The sequence below is a fragment of the Stenella coeruleoalba genome, assembly GCF_951394435.1.
Source record: "Stenella coeruleoalba genome assembly, contig: scaffold_39, whole genome shotgun sequence".
Taxonomy (NCBI): Eukaryota; Metazoa; Chordata; class Mammalia; order Artiodactyla; family Delphinidae; genus Stenella; species Stenella coeruleoalba.
Window position 1 is genome coordinate 2,307,446 of NW_027646400.1, and position 12,102 is coordinate 2,319,547.

At 43.8% G+C, this 12,102-nt stretch overlaps 1 long non-coding RNA gene across 14 annotated transcripts in view; it reads left to right on the top strand.

The window, feature by feature from the left end:
* LOC307181137 overlaps positions 1 to 12,102 on the top strand; it is a 3,028,377-nt gene that overhangs the window by 2,162,826 nt on the left and 853,449 nt on the right. For 2 of the 14 annotated variants that reach the window (XR_013825979.1, XR_013825980.1), the window contains exon 13: positions 6,428 to 6,508. The exons of 10 other annotated variants lie outside the window; for them this stretch is intronic. This is a non-coding gene — a long non-coding RNA (uncharacterized lncRNA). Of the gene's footprint in view, positions 1 to 6,427; positions 6,509 to 12,102 lie in introns of those variants that run through there. 2 more of the 14 variants (XR_013825993.1, XR_013825994.1) reach the window with 2 other exon arrangements.

Consider the following 12,102-nt stretch of genomic DNA (forward strand, 5'->3'; position numbering starts at 1 on the left):
TTGAGACCCTGTTCTGTTCTGTAATTCAGTTCCTGTGTAGCCAAGTTTACATTCCGTGTATTACTGATATCTTATGATGTTTCTTTTTCTGTGTGACTTATTTCAGTTAGAATCATCATACCTGAATCCACTCATTGTGCTGCTAAGGGCCTGATGACACAGATTTCATTGCTGAGTGATATTGCTTTGTAAGTAAATACCACAACTTCTTTATCGATTTTTCACTTTCTGCGAAGTTGAACTTGTATTGTAAACGAGGTTCTTGTAAACAGAGCCGTTCCAAACTTTGGGGTGGCTGTGTCTTTTTGATTTTAATTTCCCTAAGCTATAGGACCATAAGTGGCAGTGCCCTAGGCTCTGTTGCTTTGTTTTTTAGATGTTTCAGGAAACACCATACACTTCTCCCGAGTGTCTGTTGGCAATTTACATCCCGCCCATCAGCATAACAAGGCTCCCAGTTCTCCATGGCCTGTCCTGCCTTTCTGGATTTTACACTTTATTCAGATGGCCCTTTTGACCGGGGGGAAGTGAGACTTCATTGTAGTGCAGATTTCCTTTGCAAGCTTGCTTGGTTGGCCAAAAAGGGCGTATGCGTTTTTTCCTGAATATATTCAGGAAAAAACGCATACGCCCTTTTTGGCCAAGTGCATCATTGTGGACGTTCTGCCTCTTTTCCTATGCTTTCAATGCAATTCCAGTCTACCTCCTGAAATCGGTTTCCTGCAATTCTGCCCCGCTTTCAAGTCCTCTTGGCAGCCTTACTTCAGTCTATTTTTGGACGATAGCTGTCATTTATAACTCTGCAGGTTTGTGAATTACAGTGCCCCTGAGCTCCTTTCTTCAACTCGCTTTCTTGTGACCTGGCCGCAACACCGCAGGATGGCTTCAGGCCCTAATCTGGTTCCGGCCCGGCATGCTGAGCCTTTGGTTAATTCCTCTTCCTGGTGGGAAATGAGAGTTAAATTTGCCCGTCCAGACACCTCCAGCTAGCCTCTCATTGGTTCTCGCTATTCCTGTTCATCTTCCGCAGAAATTGCAAACTGGGCCAAACAGGAGGTTAAAGGGACTGACTCTCCAAGTGGGGAGAGTGTTAGTAAAGCGTCTGGAATGTTGCACCCGAGTACCAGGGGAGGAAAACTGAGACATATTTGAACACGTCTCCCGATCACATGGTTGATCATACTCTAGGTTCCACATGCATGTTTTAGCTGAAGGAAGAATACCTTAAACTTGGGTAGTTGAAACCCGTGGAATGGGTACCATGCAATATGACTTCAAAGGGTCTTCATTTGCTCACCGAACCTCTCCAATCCTATCACTGCTGCGTTTATGCCCCTGTACACATGCTTGATTCTCTTTCGGAGACATAGCAATCCATAGGTTTTAAGATACTTACTAGTCAGGTACATTCTTAGGCGTTTAATATGGGGTGTTGAGTCCATTTCGTTGAGCAAGGAGTAGCTCTTGTCTATTCCGTATTTGGCTTAAGGAACTTTATCTGTGCTCATTTCAATCTCTGGTTTTATGCAGCACCCCAACTCACCTTTCCCCTTAAGCAAGAATAAGTTGGTTTTCTAAATTTGAGACCCTGTTCTGTTCTGTAATTCAGTTCCTGTGTAGCCAAGTTTACATTCCGTGTATTACTGATATCTTATGATGTTTCTTTTTCTGTGTGACTTATTTCAGTTAGAATCATCATACCTGAATCCACTCATTGTGCTGCTAAGGGCCTGATGACACAGATTTCATTGCTGAGTGATATTGCTTTGTAAGTAAATACCACAACTTCTTTATCGATTTTTCACTTTCTGCGATGTTGAACTTGTATTGTAAACGAGGTTCTTGTAAACAGAGCCGATCCAAACTTTGGGGTGGCTGTGTCTTTTTGATTTTAATTTCCCTAAGCTATAGGACTATAAGTGGAAGTGCCCTAGGTTCTGTTGCTTTGTTTTCTAGATGTTTCAGGAAACACCATACACTTCTCCCGAGTGGTTGTTGGCAATTTACATCCCGCCCTTCAGCATAACAAGGCTCCCAGTTCTCCATGGCCTGTCCTGCCTTTCTGGATTTTACACTTTTTTCAGATGGCCCTTTTGACCGGGGGGAACTGAGACTTCATTGTAGTGCAGATTTCCTTTGCAAGCTTGCTTGGTTGGCCAAAAAGGGCGTATGCGTTTTTTCCTGAATATATTCAGGAAAAAACGCATACGCCCTTTTTGGCCAAGTGCATCATTGTGGACGTCCTGCCTCTTTTCCTATGCTTTCAATGCAATTCCAGTCTACCTCCTGAAATCGGTTTCCTGCAATTCTGCCCCGCTTTCAAGTCCTCTTGGCAGCCTTACTTCAGTCTATTTTTGGACGATAGCTGTCATTTATAACTCTGCAGGTTTGTGAATTACAGTGCCCCTGAGCTCCTTACTTCAACTCGCTTTCTTGTGACCTGGCCGCAACACCGCAGGATGGCTTCAGGCCCTAATCTGGTTCCGGTACGGCACGCTGAGCCTTTGGTTATTTCCTCTTCCTGGTGGGAAATGAGAGTTAAATTTGCCCGTCCAGACACCTCCAGCTAGCCTCTCATTGGTTCTCGCTATTCCTGTTCATCTTCCGCAGAAATTGCAAACTGGGCCAAACAGGAGGTTAAAGGCGCTGACTCTCCAAGTGGGGAGAGTGTTAGTAAAGCGTCTGGAATGTTGCACCCGAGTACCAGGGGAGGAAAACTGAGACATATTTGAACACGTCTCCCGATCACATGGTTGATCATACTCTGGGTTCCACATGCATATTTTAGCTGAAGGAAGTATACCTAAAACCTGGGTAGTTGAAACCCGTGGAATGGGTACCATGCAATATGACTTCAAAGGGTCTTCATTTGCTCACCGAACCTCTCCAATCCTATCACTGCTGCGCTTATGCCCCTGTACACATGCTTGATTCTCTTTCGGAGACATAGCAATCCATAGGTTTTAAGATACTTACTAGTCAGGTACATTCTTAGGCGTTTAATATGGGGTGTTGAGTCCATTTCGTTGAGCAAGGAGTAGCTCTTGTCTATTCCATATTTGGCTTAAGGAACTTTATCTGTGCTCATTTCAATCTCTGGTTTTATGCAGCACCCCAACTCACCTTTCCCCTTAAGCAAGCATAAGTTGGTTTTCTAAATTTGAGACCCTGTTCTGTTTTGGAATGCAGTTCCTGTGTAGCCAAGTTTACATTCCGTGTATTAGTGATATCTTATGATGTTTCTTTTTCTGTGTGACTTATTTCAGTTAGAATCATCATACCTGAATCCACTCATTGTGCTGCTAAAGGCCTGATGACACAGATTTCATTGCTGAGTGATATTGCTTTGTAAGTAAATACCACAACTTCTTTATCCATTTTTCACTTTCTGCGATGTTGAACTTGTACTGTAAACGAGGTTCTTGTAAACAGAGCCGTTCCAAACTTTGGGGTGGCTGTGTCTTTTTGATTTTAATTTCCCTAAGCTATAGGACCATAAGTGGAAGTGCCCTAGGTTCTGTTGCTTTGTTTTTTAGATGTTTCAGGAAACACCATACACTTCTCCCGAGTGGTTGTTGGCAATTTACATCCCGCCCATCAGCATAACAAGGCTCCCAGTTCTCCATGGCCTGTCCTGCCTTTCTGGATTTTACACTTTTTTCAGATGGCCCTTTTGACCGGGGGGAAGTGAGACTTCATTGTAGTGCAGATTTCCTTTGCAAGCTTGCTTGGTTGGCCAAAAAGGGCGTATGCGTTTTTTCCTGAATATATTCAGGAAAAAACACATACGCCCTTTTTGCCAAGTGCATCATTGTGGACGTTCTGCCTCTTTTCCTATGCTTTCAATGCAATTCCAGTCTACCTCCTGAAATCGGTTTCCTGCAATTCTGCCCCGCTTTCAAGTCCTCTTGGTAGGCTTACTTCAGTCTATTTTTGGACGATAGCTGTCATTTATAACTCTGCAGGTTTGTGAATTACAGTGCCCCTGAGCTCCTTTCTTCAACTTGCTTTCTTGTGACCTGGCCGCAACAACGCAGGATGGCTTCAGGCCCTAATCTGGTTCCGGCACGGCACGCTGAGCCTTTGGTTATTTCCTCTTCCTGGTGGGAAATGAGAGTTAAATTTGCCCGTCCAGACACCTCCAGCTAGTCTCTCATTGGTTCTCGCTATTCCTGTTCATCTTCCGCAGAAATTGCAAACTGGGCCAAACAGGAGGTTAAAGGTGCTGACTCTCCAAGTGGGGAGAGTGTTAGTAAAGCGTCTGGAATGTTGCACCCGAGTACCAGGGGAGGAAAACTGAGACATATTTGAACACGTCTCCCGTTCACATGGTTGATCATACTTGGGTTCCACATGCATGTTTTAGCTGAAGGAAGAATACCTTAAACCTGGAGAGTTAAGACCCGTGTAATGGGTACCATGCAATATGACTTCAAAGGGTCTTCATTTGCTCACCGAACCTCTCCAATCCTATCACTGCTGCGTTTATGTCCATGTTCACATGCTTGATTCTCTTTCGGAGACATAGCAATCCATAGGTTTTAAGATACTTACTAGTCAGGTACATTCTTAGGCGTTTAATATGCAGTGTTGAGTCCATTTCGTTGAGCAAGGAGTAGCTCTTGTCTATTCCATATTTGACTTAAGGAACTTTATCTGTGCTCATTTCAATCTCTGGTTTTATGCAGCACCCCAACTCACCTTTCCCCTTAAGCAAGCATAAGTTGGTTTTCTAAATTTGAGACCCTGTTCTGTTCTGTAATTCAGTTCCTGTGTAGCCAAGTTTACATTCCATGTATTACTGATATCTTATGATGGTTCATTTTCTGTGTGACTTATTTCAGTTAGAATCATCATACCTGAATCCACTCATTGTGATGCTAAGGGCCTGATGACATAGATTTCATTGCTGAGTGATATTGCTTTGTAAGTAAATACCACAACTTCTTTATCCATTTTTCACTTTCTGCGATGTTGAACTTGTACTGTAAACGAGGTTCTTGTAAACAGAGGCGTCCCAAACTTTGGGGTGGCTGTGTCTTTTTGATTTTAATTTCCCTAAGCTATAGGACCATAAGTGGCAGTGCCCTAGGCTCTGTTGCTTTGTTTTTTAGATGTTTCAGGAAACACCATACACTTCTCCCGAGTGTCTGTTGGCAATTTACATCCCGCCCATCAGCATAACAAGGCTCCCAGTTCTCCATGGCCTGTCCTGCCTTTCTGGATTTTACACTTTTTTCAGATGTCCCTTTTGACTGGGGGGAAGTGAGACTTCATTGTAGTGCAGATTTCCTTTGCAAGCTTGCTTGGTTGGCCAAAAAGGGCGTATGCGTTTTTTCCTGAATATATTCAGGAAAAAACGCATACGCCCTTTTTGGCCAAGTGCATCATTGTGGACGTTCTGCCTCTTTTCCTATGCTTTCAATGCAATTCCAGTCTACCTCCTGAAATCGGTTTCCTGCAATTCTGCCCCGCTTTCAAGTCCTCTTGGCAGCCTTACTTCAGTCTATTTTTGGACGATAGCTGTCATTTATAACTCTGCAGGTTTGTGAATTACAGTGCCCCTGAGCTCCTTTCTTCAACTCGCTTTCTTGTGACCTGGCCGCAACACCGCAGGATGGCTTCAGGCCCTAATCTGATTCTGGCATGGCACGCTGAGCCTTTGGTTAATTCCTGTTCCTGGTAGGAAATGAGAGTTAAATTTGCCCGTCCAGACACCTCCAGCTAGTCTCCATTGGTTCTCGCTATTCCTGTTCATCTTCCGCAGAAATTGCAAACTGGGCTAAACAGGAGGTTAAAGGGACTGACTCTCCAAGTGGGGAGAGTGTTAGTAAAGCGTCTGGAATGTTGCACCCGAGTACCAGGGGAGGAAAACTGAGACATATTTGAACACGTCTCCCGATCACATGGTTGATCATACTCTAGGTTCCACATGCATGTTTTAGCTGAAGGAAGAATACCTTAAACTTGGGTAGTTGAAACCCGTGGAATGGGTACCATGCAATATGACTTCAAAGGGTCTTCATTTGCTCACCGAACCTCTCCAATCCTATCACTGCTGCGTTTATGCCCCTGTACACATGCTTGATTCTCTTTCGGAGACATAGCAATCCATAGGTTTTAAGATACTTACTAGTCAGGTACATTCTTAGGCGTTTAATATGGGGTGTTGAGTCCATTTCGTTGAGCAAGGAGTAGCTCTTGTCTATTCCGTATTTGGCTTAAGGAACTTTATCTGTGCTCATTTCAATCTCTGGTTTTATGCAGCACCCCAACTCACCTTTACCCTTAAGCAAGAATAAGTTGGTTTTCTAAATTTGAGACCATGTTCTGTTCTGTAATTCAGTTCCTGTGTAGCCAAGTTTACATTCCGTGTATTACTGATATCTTATGATGTTTCTTTTTCTGTGTGACTTATTTCACTTAGAATCATCATACCTGAATCCACTCATTGTGCTGCTAAGGGCCTGATGACACAGATTTCATTGCTGAGTGATATTGCTTTGTAAGTAAATACCACAACTTCTTTATCCATTTTTCACTTTCTGCGATGTTGAACTTGTACTGTAAACGAGGTTCTTGTAAACAGAGCCGTTCCAAACTTTGGGGTGGCTGTGTCTTTTTGATTTTAATTTCCCTAAGCTATAGGACTATAAGTGGAAGTGCCCTAGGTTCTGTTGCTTTGTTTTTTAGATGTTTCAGGAAACACCATACACTTCTCCCGAGTGGTTGTTGGCAATTTACATCCCGCCCTTCAGCATAACAAGGCTCCCAGTTCTCCATGGCCTGTCCTGCCTTTCTGGATTTTACACTTTTTTCAGATGGCCCTTTTGACCGGGGAGAAGTGAGACTTCATTGTAGTGCAGATTTCCTTTGCAAGCTTGCTTGGTTGGCCAAAAAGGGCGTATGCGTTTTTTCCTGAATATATTCAGGAAAAAACGCATACGCCCTTTTTGGCCAAGTGCATCATTGTGGACGTCCTGCCTCTTTTCCTATGCTTTCAATGCAATTCCAGTCTACCTCCTGAAATCGGTTTCCTGCAATTCTGCCCCGCTTTCAAGTCCTCTTGGCAGCCTTACTTCAGTCTATTTTTGGACGATAGCTGTCATTTATAACTCTGCAGGTTTGTGAATTACAGTGCCCCTGAGCTCCTTTCTTCAACTCGCTTTCTTTTGAGCTGGCCGCAACACCGCAGGATGGCTTCAGGCCCTAATCTGGTTCCGGTACGGCATGCTGAGCCTTTGGTTATTTCCTCTTCCTGGTGGGAAATGAGAGTTAAATTTGCCCGTCCAGACACCTCCAGCTAGCCTCTCATTGGTTCTCGCTATTCCTGTTCATCTTCCGCAGAAATTGCAAACTGGGCCAACAGGAGGTTAAAGGCGCTGACTCTCCAAGTGGGGAGAGTGTTAGTAAAGCGTCTGGAATGTTGCACCCGAGTACCAGGGGAGGAAAACTGAGACATATTTGAACACGTCTCCCGATCACATGGTTGATCATACTCTAGGTTCCACATGCATGTTTTAGCTGAAGGAAGAATATCTTAAACCTGGGTAGTTGAAACCCGTGGAATGGGTACCATGCAATATGACTTCAAAGGGTCTTCATTTGCTCACCGAACCTCTCCAATCCTATCACTGCTGCGTTTATGCCCCTGTACACATGCTTGATTCTCTTTCGGAGACATAGCAATCCATAGGTTTTAAGATACTTACTAGTCAGGTACATTCTTAGGCGTTTAATATGCAGTGTTGAGTCCATTTCGTTGAGCAAGGAGTAGCTCTTGTCTATTCCATATTTGACTTAAGGAACTTTATCTGTGCTCATTTCAATCTCTGGTTTTATGCAGCACCCCAACTCACCTTTACCCTTAAGCAAGCATAAGTTGGTTTTCTAAATTTGAGACCCTGTTCTGTTCTGTAATTCAGTTCCTGTGTAGCCAAGTTTACATTCCATGTATTACTGATATCTTATGATGGTTCATTTTCTGTGTGACTTATTTCAGTTAGAATCATCATACCTGAATCCACTCATTGTGATGCTAAGGGCCTGATGACATAGATTTCATTGCTGAGTGATATTGCTTTGTAAGTAAATACCACAACTTCTTTATCCATTTTTCACTTTCTGCGATGTTGAACTTGTACTGTAAACGAGGTTCTTGTAAACAGAGGCGTCCCAAACTTTGGGGTGGCTGTGTCTTTTTGATTTTAATTTCCCTAAGCTATAGGACCATAAGTGGAAGTGCCCTAGGCTCTGTTGCTTTGTTTTTTAGATGTTTCAGGAAACACCATACACTTCTCCCGAGTGTCTGTTGGCAATTTACATCCCGCCCATCAGCATAACAAGGCTCCCAGTTCTCCATGGCCTGTCCTGCCTTTCTGGATTTTACACTTTTTTCAGATGGCCCTTTTGACTGGGGGGAAGTGAGACTTCATTGTAGTGCAGATTTCCTTTGCAAGCTTGCTTGGTTGGCCAAAAAGGGCGTATGCGTTTTTTCCTGAATATATTCAGGAAAAAACGCATACGCCCTTTTTGGCCAAGTGCATCATTGTGGACGTTCTGCCTCTTTTCCTATGCTTTCAATGCAATTCCAGTCTACCTCCTGAAATCGGTTTCCTGCAATTCTGCCCCGCTTTCAAGTCCTCTTGGCAGCCTTACTTCAGTCTATTTTTGGACGATAGCTGTCATTTATAACTCTGCAGGTTTGTGAATTACAGTGCCCCTGAGCTCCTTTCTTCAACTCGCTTTCTTGTGACCTGGCCGCAACACCGCAGGATGGCTTCAGGCCCTAATCTGATTCTGGCATGGCACGCTGAGCCTTTGGTTAATTCCTCTTCCTGGTAGGAAATGAGAGTTAAATTTGCCCGTCCAGACACCTCCAGCTAGTCTCCATTGGTTCTCGCTATTCCTGTTCATCTTCCGCAGAAATTGCAAACTGGGCCAAACAGGAGGTTAAAGGGACTGACTCTCCAAGTGGGGAGAGTGTTAGTAAAGCGTCTGGAATGTTGCACCCGAGTACCAGGGGAGGAAAACTGACACATATTTGAACACGTCTCCCGATCACATGGTTGATCATACTCTAGGTTCCACATGCATGTTTTAGCTGAAGGAAGAATACCTTAAACTTGGGTAGTTGAAACCCGTGGAATGGGTACCATGCAATATGACTTCAAAGGGTCTTCATTTGCTCACCGAACCTCTCCAATCCTATCACTGCTGCGTTTATGCCCCTGTACACATGCTTGATTCTCTTTCGGAGACATAGCAATCCATAGGTTTTAAGATACTTACTAGTCAGGTACATTCTTAGGCGTTTAATATGGGGTGTTGAGTCCATTTCGTTGAGCAAGGAGTAGCTCTTGTCTATTCCGTATTTGGCTTAAGGAACTTTATCTGTGCTCATTTCAATCTCTGGTTTTATGCAGCACCCCAACTCACCTTTACCCTTAAGCAAGAATAAGTTGGTTTTCTAAATTTGAGACCCTGTTCTGTTCTGTAATTCAGTTCCTGTGTAGCCAAGTTTACATTCCGTGTATTACTGATATCTTATGATGTTTCTTTTTCTGTGTGACTTATTTCAGTTAGAATCATCATACCTGAATCCACTCATTGTGCTGCTAAGGGCCTGATGACACAGATTTCATTGCTGAGTGATATTGCTTTGTAAGTAAATACCACAACTTCTTTATCCATTTTTCACTTTCTGCGATGTTGAACTTGTACTGTAAACGAGGTTCTTGTAAACAGAGCCGTTCCAAACTTTGGGGTGGCTGTGTCTTTTTGATTTTAATTTCCCTAAGCTATAGGACTATAAGTGGAAGTGCCCTAGGTTCTGTTCCTTTGTTTTTTATATGTTTCAGGAAACACCATACACTTCTCCCGAGTGGTTGTTGGCAATTTACATCCCGCCCTTCAGCATAACAAGGCTCCCAGTTCTCCATGGCCTGTCCTGCCTTTCTGGACTTTACACTTTTTTCAGATGGCCCTTTTGACCGGGGAGAAGTGAGACTTCATTGTAGTGCAGATTTCCTTTGCAAGCTTGCTTGGTTGGCCAAAAAGTGCGTATGCGTTTTTTCCTGAATATATTCAGGAAAAAACGCATACGCCCTTTTTGGCCAAGTGCATCATTGTGGACGTCCTGCCTCTTTTCCTATGCTTTCAATGCAATTCCAGTCTACCTCCTGAAATCGGTTTCCTGCAATTCTGCCCCGCTTTCAAGTCCTCTTGGCAGCCTTACTTCAGTCTATTTTTGGACGATAGCTGTCATTTATAACTCTGCAGGTTTGTGAATTACAGTGCCCCTGAGCTCCTTTCTTCAACTCGCTTTCTTTTGAGCTGGCCGCAACACCGCAGGATGGCTTCAGGCCCTAATCTGGTTCCGGTACGGCACGCTGAGCCTTTGGTTATTTCCTCTTCCTGGTGGGAAATGAGAGTTAAATTTGCCCGTCCAGACACCTCCAGCTAGCCTCTCATTGGTTCTCGCTATTCCTGTTCATCTTCCGCAGAAATTGCAAACTGGGCCAACAGGAGGTTAAAGGCGCTGACTCTCCAAGTGGGGAGAGTGTTAGTAAAGCGTCTGGAATGTTGCACCCGAGTACCAGGGGAGGAAAACTGAGACATATTTGAACACGTCTCCCGATCACATGGTTGATCATACTCTAGGTTCCACATGCATGTTTTAGCTGAAGGAAGAATAGCTTAAACCTGGGTAGTTGAAACCCGTGGAATGGGTACCATGCAATATGACTTCAAAGGGTCTTCATTTGCTCACCGAACCTCTCCAATCCTATCACTGCTGCGTTTATGCCCCTGTACACATGCTTGATTCTCTTTCGGAGACATAGCAATCCATAGGTTTTAAGATACTTACTAGTCAGGTACATTCTTAGGCGTTTAATATGGGGTGTTGAGTCCATTTCGTTGAGCAAGGAGTAGCTCTTGTCTATTCCATATTTGGCTAAAGGAACTTTATCTGTGCTCATTTCAATCTCTGGTTTTATGCAGCACCCCAACTCACCTTTACCCTTAAGCAAGAATAAGTTGGTTTTCTAAATTTGAGACCCTGTTCTGTTCTGTAATTCAGTTCCTGTGTAGCCAAGTTTACATTCCGTGTATTACTGATATCTTATGATGCTTCTTTTTCTGTGTGACTTATTTCAGTTAGAATCATCATACCTGAATCCACTCATTGTGCTGCTAAGGGCCTGATGACACAGATTTCATTGCTGAGTGATATTGCTTTGTAAGTAAATACCACAACTTCTTTATCCATTTTTCACTTTCTGCGATGTTGAACTTGTACTGTAAACGAGGTTCTTGTAAACAGAGCCGTTCCAAACTTTGGGGTGGCTGTGTCTTTTTGATTTTAATTTCCCTAAGCTATAGGACCATAAGTGGAAGTGCCCTAGGTTCTGTTGCTTTGTTTTTTAGATGTTTCAGGAAACACCATACACTTCTCCCGAGTGGTTGTTGGCAATTTACATCCCGCCCATCAGCATAACAAGGCTCCCAGTTCTCCATGGCCTGTCCTGCCTTTCTGGATTTTACACTTTTTTCAGATGGCCCTTTTGACCGGGGGGAAGTGAGACTTCATTGTAGTGCAGATTTCCTTTGCAAGCTTGCTTGGTTGGCCAAAAAGGGCGTATGCGTTTTTTCCTGAATATATTCAGGAAAAAACGCATACGCCCTTTTTGGCCAAGTGCATCATTGTGGACGTTCTGCCTCTTTTCCTATGCTTTCAATGCAATTCCAGTCTACCTCCTGAAATCGGTTTCCTGCAATTCTGCCCCGCTTTCAAGTCCTCTTGGCAGCCTTACTTCAGTATATTTTTGGACGATAGCTGTCATTTATAACTCTGCAGGTTTGTGAATTACAGTGCCCCTGAGCTCCTTTCTTCAACTCGCTTTCTTTTGAGCTGGCCGCAACACCGCAGGATGGCTTCAGGCCCTAATCTGGTTCCGGTACGGCACACTGCGCCTTTGGTTATTTCCTCTTCCTGGTGGGAAATGAGAGTTAAATTTGCCCGTCCAGACACCTCCAGCTAGCCTCTCATTGGTTCTCGCTATTCCTGTTCATCTTCCGCAGAAATTGCAAACTGGGCCA